Raw genomic sequence first — 10508 nt, forward strand, 5'->3', positions numbered from 1 at the left:
AGTTGGCCCTCCATGTGTGGTTCCTCATCTGTGGTTTCAACCAACTGTGTAGTACTGTAGTACCAATATAACTGAAAAGAAAAAACTGCATGTAACTGGATATCATGGCATGATACTGAAAAATAAGTTGAATAGTGTTAAGCAATCAGAATAGTTTGGATTAAACATTTCATTTAGAAAACTGACATCTAGCACAGACTGCTTCTGAGTGTATGCCCGTCCCTAAATGTCTGACCTTCCAGGATTTGCTTTATCTGCACAGATACCACTCCTTCATCCTACATATACAACAGTGAACTGTCTCTTCCTGACTGCTTTCTCTTAGCTTAAGATTTGTTAATCTGGGGTCCTTTGGCCTTCAAGGGTTTCAGAAGATCCTGGGTCCATGCGTCCCCAAAATGATCATGCAAAATTTTGTGTGTAATATGTATATGTGCCTTTTTGGGGAGGGTGGGGGTGAGGAGAGGTGTCCATGGCTTTCATTCAGTGTTCTGCCCCCAGCCTATCTCTGTCTTCTTTCTTTATTCTGCCTAAACCTTCAACTCCCAGTTCTTTCCCTCACTCAGAAGATAGCTCTGCATCTTCATTTTGGAATGCAGTTGAGCTCTTTATTTCGTATAACTTTTCCTTCACTTCAGCATTCTGTAGAAGATATTGAGTTCCTATTGCCCTGGAATTGGTGACTAGGGTCAAAAATGAGGACAAAGAAATACTAAGCATCACACATCCTGGAGAGAGGTGCAAATGGCCTGGGTCAGCCACCCTCTCGAGGTAGCCAAACTGGTCCTGGTACCTCCAAGCACTAACCCCACCCATCCCTCATCACATCATCACCTCACCTCGATTCCAGTCTGTGTAAGGTGTTCGATGACTCAAGGGAGGGAGTCATGAGCCGAGCAGCCAATACCTCCCCCCTCTGCCCCCCAGACCAAGCAGGAGGGTATCAAAGAGAGTCTACAGAAAGAGACTAATTTCTGTTTCCCTGGCTAGACTCTCTGTTTGGACAATGGACTTATTTAGCTCCGCATTTATCTAAGAAGAAAGGCAATTAAGTGTGGAAAGACAGAGAAGGGGCTTAGCAGCAGAATAGCCTGCATTCCTTCTGTTTGTCTTAGCATGGGCATGTGAGTTTCTTGTGGTTCTGGGGACACGGAGGAAGATAGCTGGACTTGAGCCATTCTGCTGGTAGTCCATGCAAGAGGCTCCCTGCTGGACAGAGGCTAAGAGGGTTAAAGGGGCAGGATGGTCTACACTGGGGCACAACTCAGTGGAGAGATCTCACAAGTGCCATAAGAGGTCTGGCATTTTGATGTCTGTCAAACAACAGGCTGGGCTGGCCTGTTATCCACAGCCAACAGAGGTCTGCAGTAACAATTACCTAGAAGCTAGACCCCCTTCTAGAGAACCTTCTAGAGAAGTAGAAGAGGAGATGGAGAAGCCATAGGAGGGAACAGGCTCTCTACTTCAGGGTCCTTCAGCCATGGCTCAGGTTGGGCTGGAAGAGGGAAGGACATGATTTCTGTGTTGGATCTGAGACTGGAGTTTAAATGAGTTGGGTTGGACCAAGCTTTCACATAACTAAAAGGGAGCAGAGAGACGTGGAATCTGTTTGTGCTGTTGTGAGACATGTCAAGGCACAGAGGAAGACTCTTATGGGGTAGGTGGGAGTGTTTATACCCATCTGAGTTCAATGCTCAACCAACAGTTACATTGATCTATCACTAAACCCATCCTTGAATCCACTGTGCCATCCTCCCCTGCAGTCTAAGAGGAAATAATTCTTTTCCTGTAAAGTGAATTCCTTCATCTGTATTCTTGTTTGTTCATTGAGAGAACATTTATTTGATGTCTTAAATTTATTGCCAGTGTTGAGGTACAAAGGTTAAACATGAAGGAATTCTTTCCCTTGTGGAATGCACAGATTAGTGGGGTAGAGTAGAAGGTAACTACTTGCTTTAAAAACAATGTATTAAGGGTTATTAAAAGTGGGCTGGAAGGTCTCAAAGAAGAATGGTGGTCAGAAAGCAAAAGAAGACAAGACATTTCAGGTTAATGGAAAAAGAGTGGGTATGGATTACATGGACTGTGTCCACTTAGGGAACAACAGACGGTTCTGTGTGTTGGGAAGGCAGACTTGGCAGCAGAGGAGGCTGGAGAGAAAGGCAGGAGGCAGATCCTGATGGGCTAACCTGCTTGTTCCCTATCCTGTAGATGATGGTTCTTCATAGCAATGGTACTGCCCTGGGAGGGGTGCTATGGACATTTGTGGGTCATTTTTCATTGTGATGTGATGGAAGGTGGGTGCTACTGGTATTTCAGTAGTTAGGGGCCACAGATGCTAGACTCTACAATGTGAGAATAGTTCCGCATAGTTAAGAATATATTGTTTTAAAGTAGATATCTGCTTCTCCCACTAGGTCATATATTTTATGAGAGAAGTACTTTTATTTATTTATTTTTTGCCACACCGCATAGCATGTGGGATCTTAGTTCCTGACCAGGGGAACTTGCCCCCTGCAGTGGAAGCCTGGAGTCTTAACCACCAGACAACTAGCAAAGTCTGAGAAGGACTTTTATCCTGTTAATCTTTGTACTTCAACACTAGCAATATGTTTTTGATGTCAAATGTCCTGAGTTCAGCACAATTTTGAATCTGGGCTATTGTTACTAATTCAATATTGATGTATAATCTAGGATATTCTTTAAATGATATGGCTTCTGATCTTACTTCTTTTAAACCCTAACTTACTCATTCCATACAATTAGGTACAAGAAACTGAGTGTTTCAGTAAGTCTTCTATATTTCATTATAAGCTATTGTTTTTTATTTCTCTTTTGTGTTAGATTTAGGATGTTGTATTGGTGTTTTGAAATTATGTGTATAGATCACTTATGTATTCCATTTTAGGATATAAGGGTGCTATTATTTAAAATGTTTGTTAGAAGAAGGGAGACAGGTCTGATAGGATCAAGAGCCACTATCATTGGTAGCCATTGGTTTCCAAAGTATTATTTGAAGCCACAGAGCTCAGATGTTTTGCTCACGAGCTCCCTAAAATAGCAATAACCTCCTAACACAGCTTTACACTGAAATCTAACATTTACTATTCAAGTTAATAGGAGACAGAAAATACTAATCACTTCATAAGTTTGGGACTGATTGTAATCATAAAAAATATTTCATGATGATTTGATGAAGTAGATTTTAACTATCTTATGGAATAACTCATGCCAAATACAAAATAAATTACTGAACTTTTTATCCATAGGTATTTTTCAGTGTATCTGAATCTTTTGGTGGCCCATAAAAATTTCCAATTACATTTTTTATTGTTTTTTTTAAAGTCAGGTTATTGAGGTATAATTTATAGATGGTAAAATCCAAATGTGTACTCTGGTTACTTTTAAAAGAAAGTATGTCACTAATGTATTTTCCTTTGGCTATGCCGATTGTAGGAAATCCCAGAATAGGCTTAACATCCCATTTCCAATGCCAGGTTTTATCCATAATAGAAGTCTGTATCTGGTGAGGAAGACAGGAAGCCCCAGTAGTTTAAGGCACTAACTAGCCTTTAAATGTCTCCCTAGACCAATGTGTTCATTTACATACTTGTTTGTTGGGTGTATTTACACTCTAGAACAATTCATCATAGTAAAGTCTGGTGGGGTGAGGGACAGGCCTTTCTTTTGTCAAGTTGGGGAAGGACTGTATGAGCACAAGTTCATTCTCCGGCAGGTGAAGTTTTGGAAACAGTACATATGGAAGACGAGGATCTGGAAATGAGTTCCCTTGAAACCATCTGTACAGACATGCCCCGTGGAACATCCTTCTGTCCTCTCCCTGTTTGGAAGCTTCCGCCCAGAGGTTCAGGGCCTAGGAGCTCTGTCTGAGAGGCACTAAGGGCAGAGGGTAAGGAGTTTGGGAGTTTTGAGTTTTGAGTTTCGACTCTGGTTTTGAGTCCAGGTTCTGCCCTTACTCACTGTGGGACTCTAGACAAGTAAGTGATCACATTACTTGATAATCAAACTCCTTACCCTCCCAAAACTCTTTAACTGCTACTTCACCTGGAGCACCTGGGCTTCTTTTCCATTTTATATTTAAACTTGTTTTTAAAGGCAGGGTTTTGCTGCTAAAAACAAAGCACAGCTTCCATGGAGAATCAGAGATAAAAGTGTATGGTGGCTTCTCCTGACAATTCTTAAATGGCTTCGTAGGAAATCACTGGCTCTCCATGAAAAAAACTATTCTTCTGCACCATCTTTTCACAAAACTTGTGTTTGTGACCCTCACAGTATGTACCAGGTGAGTTCCCTTAACTTTTCTTGCTTTCAGTCTGTCTGCCAGCCAATCCTACATTGCCACTATAGCTACTCTTTATGTTCTATGACATAATTCAGCCACGCAAAAAGAGTACAGTTTTGTCAAACCTTGGTTCAGATTTCTCCTCCTCTTCCAGTCTTTGGCTTCTCCAGAAAAATCCTAAGCATAGCAGAAGATTAAAATAGAAATTAATACATTTCCATTCTGTAGAAGCTGTTGTTTAGATCTAGAAGATCGTGTTTCCTTTGCCTCTTTTTATGTGAGATTTTCATAAATTGAGCAGGACTTAAAAAGTGAGGGGACACATGCCACTTTTTCTCAGTGAAAGAATTTGTGAAGAAAATAGAATTTTAAGTATAGTGGAGAAAGAAATGTAATTGAAAATATTTAAGACTTTATGGCGTCAGATACTCCCAAGGAGTGATAAGTCATTACCGGGGCTGGTAACAATGGTGAAGAGTGGAAATAGGAACATAGGGAAGCAGTATATGAACCCGGGGGAGCAGGCCAAGTGTAGAAGAGCAATGGGAACCACTGGGACCTTCTTGGCCACCCATACAGGTGCTAGTCCAGGATCGGAGGGAGCAGATGGGTGAAAAATGGGTTCACTTGGAGCTTGAGTCATCACAGAGATAAAAGTGCATGGTGGCTTCTCCTGACAATTCTTAAATGGCTTCTTAGGAAATCACTGGCTCTCCAAGAAGCATTTTCCATGGAACTACTCTTCTGCACTATCTTTTCACAAAACTTGTGTTTGTGACCCTCATAGTATGTACCGTTTCAGCTTTTAGGATACATATCCTGATAGGTAAGTTAGAAGCCAGGGTTTGACTTGAAAATATTTTAAAACATTTTAACTTAGAAAACTGTGTGTAAATTAAAAGTAAAAACCTTTGACCCTTTAAACAATTATAGCTCTTTGAGAATATTGCATATGATGAGACTGCAGCCTACCAGGCTTTTCCATCCATGGGATTTTCCAGGCAACAGTACTGGAGTGGGGTGCCATTGCCTTCTCCATATGATGAGAAGGTGACCTCAAAGTCTAGAACCATGCTGTATGGAGGGGGAGGGGAGTCAGGAGGGGGATGGGAGTGGGCCACATGAGCAAAAATGAGGGTTTGACTTGTTTTCCGGATTGTCTCCTTCCCTCCCTGGGGCTATAAGAAATAATGTAGAATTATAGTGAGGTCTTTTTTGCCTTTAATATGTTTCACTATTATGTTTTTCTTTTTTTGGTTTTTGGCTGCAGCCACAAGGCCTGTGGGATCTTGTGGGATCTTTGTTCTCAGACCAGGGATTAAACCCACACCCTTGTGGTGAAAGTGCAGAGTCCCAGCCATTGGACTGCAAGGGAATTTCCACTATGTTTCTTTTTTTATACTGCCTTCTCCTCTCCCTCACCAAAATGCTGCATTTGAAAATGTATCTTTTCTGTCTTATTTTATCTTACTTTCCATAACTGCTCTCTGTCCTCAGCAAGTTTTCTTGGACCTATCTTGTGTGCAGGTGACAAGCACGTATAAGTCAAAGCATTTTTCTGCAAATAAGGTTGGTTAAGCAGAGAAAAGGAGTGCGTGGAGGCTGTATATTGTCACTCTGCTTATTTAACTTATATGCAGAGTACATCATGAGAAACGCTGGACTGGAAGAAACACAAGCTGAAATCAAGATTGCTAGGAGAAATATCAATAACCTCAGATATGCAGATGACACCACCCTATGGCAGAAAGTGAAGAGGATCTAAAAAGCCTCTTGATTAAAGTGAAAGAGGAGAGTGAAAAAGTTGGCTTAAAGCTCAACATTCAGAAAACGAAGATTATGGCATCCGGTCCCATTACTTCATGGGAAATAGATGGGGAGACAGTGGAAACAGTGGCAGACTTTATTTTTTTGGGCTCCAAAATCACTGCAGATGGTGACTGCAGCCATGAAATTAAAAGACACTCTTTGGAAGAAAAGTTATGACCAACCTAGATAGTATGTTCAAAAGCAAAGACATTACTTTGCCGACTAAGGTCCATCTAGTCAAAGCTATGGTTTTTCCTGTGGTCATGTATGGATGTGAGAGTTGGACTGTGAAGAAGGCTGAGCGCCGAAGAATTGATGCGTTTGAACTGTGGTATTGGAGAAGACTCTTGAGAGTCCCTTGGACTGCAAGGAGATCCAACCAGTCCATTCTGAAGGAGATCAACCCTGGGATTTCTTTGGAAGGAATGATGCTAAACCTGAAGCTCCAGTACTTTGGCCACCTCATGTGAAGAGTTGACTCATTGGAAAAGACTCTGATGCTGGGAGGGATTGGGGGCAGGAGGAGAAGGGGATGACAGGATGAGATGGCTGGATGGCATCACTGACTCGATGGACGTGAGTCTGAGTGAACTCCGGGAGTTGGTGATGGACAGGGAGGCCTGGTGTGCTACGATTCATGGGGTCGCAAAGAGTCGGACACGACTGAGCGACTGAACTGAACTGAACTGAAGCAGAGAAAAAATGGCAAGGTGTTTTGTTTCTCTGGAATCCTATGGGCTTGGAGGCAAAATCTGGTGTACAGCAGGCTAGAGGGTCCAGAGTTAGCTGTGAAATCAGGTAAGTTACAATTTTAGTACTAAACTGAGAGTCTGTTTGGGGCATCAAGGCTTAACATGGAGATTGTCATAAGCCCGAATCCCATGTTGGTTTCGGAACTTAGCAAGGGTCTTGAGGCTCCTTTGGCCAGAGTGTGACAGGCCTCAGGATTTCTTTGTACTAAGGAACAGAGCAACTTGGAAACTACTGTAGCTTCTGTTGTTGTTTAGTCACTAAGTCATGTCTGACTCTGCGACCTCATGGACTATAAGCCACCAGGTTTCTCTGTCCATGGGATTTCCCAGGGAAGAATACTGGAGTGGGTTGCCATTTCCTTAATAGTTAGCTATTTTGATGCTCCACAGTTTAGTTCTGGATCAGATATGAGTTGTTTCGGCTGGCCCTGTCCCAGAAGAAATTATAGAAGGTGTCTGCAAAGTAGTATGAGGCATTACCAACCCTCCAGAGAGAAAGTTGACTCCTATCATGTATTTGAACTCATCTGGAGAGTCTAGGTAACAGTGGTGTCTGATCCTTCCTCACTTGGGTCTGCAGGTGTTCTAGAGAGACTCTTCTGGGTCTTTGGTGGCCCTTACACTCTAAGCACAGCTTCAGATGGTAAGTTCCATGAGTCAGCAAATATCTGTACAGAGCCCACCTTCAGTTCAGTTCAGTTCAGTCGCTCAGTCGTGTCCGACTCTTTGCAACCCCATGAATCGCAGCACGCCAGGCCTCCCTGTCCATCACCAACTCCCGGAGTTCACTCAGACTCACATCCATCAAGTCGGTGATGCCATCCAGCCATCTCATCCTCTGTCGTCCCCTTCTCCTCCTGCCCCCAATCCCTCCCAGCATCAGAGTCTTTTCCAATGAGTCAACTCTTCGCATGAGGTGGCCAAAGTACTGGAGTTTCAGCTTTAGCATCATTCCTTCCAAAGAAATCCCAGGGTTGATCTCCTTCAGAATGGACTGGTTGGATCTCCTTGCAGTCCAAGGGACTCTCAAGAGTCTTCTCCAACACCACAGTTCAAACGCATCAATTCTTCGGTGCTCAGCCTTCTTCACAGTCCAACTCTCACATCCATACATGACCACAGGAAAAACCATAGCTTTGACTAGATGGACCTTAGTCGGCAAAGTAATGTCTCTGCTTTTGAATATACTATCTAGGTTGGTCATAACTTTTCTTCCAAAGAGTGTCTTTTAATTTCATGGCTGCAGTCACCATCTGCAGTGATTTTAGAGCCCAAAAAAATAAAGTCTGCCACTGTTTCCACTGTCTCCCCATCTATTTCCCATGAAGGGATGGGACCAGATGCCATGATCTTCGTTTTCTGAATGTTGAGCTTTAAGCCAACTTTTTCACTCTCCTCTTTCACTTTAATCAAGAGGCTTTTTAGATCCTCTTCACTTTCTGCCATAGGGTGGTGTCATCTGCATATCTGAGGTTATTGATATTTCTCCCAGCAATCTTGATTTCAGCTTGTGTTTCTTCAGTCCAGCGTTTCTCATGAGGTACTCTGCATATAAGTTAAATAAACAGGGTGACAATATACAGCCTTGATGTACTCCTTTTCCTATTTGGAACCAGTCTGTTGTTCATGTCCAGTTCTAACTGTTGCTTCCTGACCTGCATACAGATTTCTCAAGAGGCAGGTTAGATGGTCTGGTATTCCCATCTCTTTCAGAATTTTCCACAGTTTATTGTGAGACCAGGAAACCTGTATTCTACTGTCTGATTCGCTATTAAGAAGCCACATAGGGGACTTCCCTGGTGGTCCATTGGCTAAGACTCCACGCTTCCAATGCAGGGGGTCCAGGTTCAATCTGTAGTTACGGAGTATAGTGTAGTGTTAGTCACTCAGTCGTGTCCGACTCTTTGCGACCCCATGGACTGTAGCCCACCAGACTCCTCTGTTCATGGGATTCTCCAGGCAAGAATACTGGAGTGGGTTGCCATTCTCCACTAGTCGGGGAACTAGATCCCATATGCCATGCTAAGAGTTGGCATGCTGCAGCTAAAGGCTCCACACACTGCAAGGAAGATGAAAGATCCTGTGTGCCTCAGCTAACACTCTGAGCAGAAAATTTTTTAAAAAAGAAAAAAAACATGTAGAGTTGGGGGAGAGGGGCAGGAGAGGAAGCTATGGGACTTCCCTCTCAGAGACTCAGTTTTCAATTATCTTTAAATGACAGGAGCGAACAATATATTTATAAGATTCCTCCTAGCACTGAAATTCTGTGATTCTGGCAGAGATTGTGTCATTTGGATTTGCTTCTCTGATTAAAATGTGTGTAGTTGCTTGAAAAGTATTTGGTTGACTGTATGTGAAGCTAGAGTCATGTCTTTCTCAGGTTGTCCCATTACCCTTTTGTCTGGTCTATCCTTCTTTTGCATGCTCAGATAGGATGAAGTTTCTTTGCATTAACAGTGTCAGGAGCTAGAACTGGAGTTACATGTCTGGTTTAAAGAGCTATCCAAAGGTTTCCATTTCTACTGGCTTGAGGGCAAAAGAGGTTTTTTGGGGGCTTGCCTTTGGCCTCTGAGCCCAAGGGATTCCAAATGAATGCTCCTCAAAGGTAAGCCTGTATCATTCAGCTTTGTGCATTCACCCCCACAGCCTGTGCAAGGCAGACTGTTCAATAAAGAAATATTGTACCTGAGAATAAATGGCATTGTCCTTTAGTTCCCTCCCCAAACCACTAGGTGTCGCCTCCACCTCAGAGAAACTAGACCCCTCCTCTCCCTGCACACCCACCCTTCTCGCTCCACTCTGGGAGCTCTCAGCTTCTTGAATTGTGATTGCTGGAGAAGTGGCCTGAAGCAGGAGACTCACTGTGGCTCTTGGCAGGGGGGAGGAAAATGGGTTGATATGCATCTCCTTAATGACAATTTGAGGAAAACTCCCTAAGGTCCCATGGCAGTTCCTCCCAGCAACCATGATTTCATCCCTCCCAAGCTGGTCCTCGCAATCAGATCAGCTCCTCCAGATCTGGGGTGTCTGGGGTGAGCCTTCTAGGCTGGATGCTTAGGAGGGAAGGTGGAACCCAAAGAGGACACAGTGGGCTTCCACTGCTGGAACTGTTCTGCTGAGTCAGTCCCTGAGCTTTTCTTGGGTGCGAGCCTGGGCCGTGAAGGGAGACAAAGAGAAGAGGCTGTTCTGGGGTCCTGCCCAGGAGCAGATGGTGTGATGGAAGCCCAGTGGGCTGTGGTGGCCTCTGAGGACCTGGGAGGGCACAGACGGGGCGTAGGGCCAGGAAGAGAGAGATTGGAGAGTTGAGTCTTAAGGAAAAGGGAGACTCATGGACTTCAAAAGGACTCGGGAAAAATCGGTCCTTGGGACGCCTTGGTCCTGGAGGGGCCTGTTCTTCAGGGAGCAAGCATGTTTTGCTGGTGGAGAGAGAGAGTTTGCGGCAGTGAGAAGGGTGGTGTGGCTCGCTAGGTGGAGGACAAGTGAGGATACCAAATACGTGGGGGTTCCAGACTTCTTCCTGAAACTGGAGTGTCTGAGGGACTCGGGGAAATTGAGAAAGGAGACCCTAAGAAGAGCGGGATGTGCGAGGGCAGTGTAGAGAGGCCTCGGCTCCTGGGAGTGAGATGGACAGCGCGCGCTGGGGT

The sequence above is a fragment of the Capricornis sumatraensis genome, chromosome 6, assembly GCF_032405125.1.
Source record: "Capricornis sumatraensis isolate serow.1 chromosome 6, serow.2, whole genome shotgun sequence".
Lineage (NCBI taxonomy): Eukaryota > Metazoa > Chordata > Mammalia > Artiodactyla > Bovidae > Capricornis > Capricornis sumatraensis.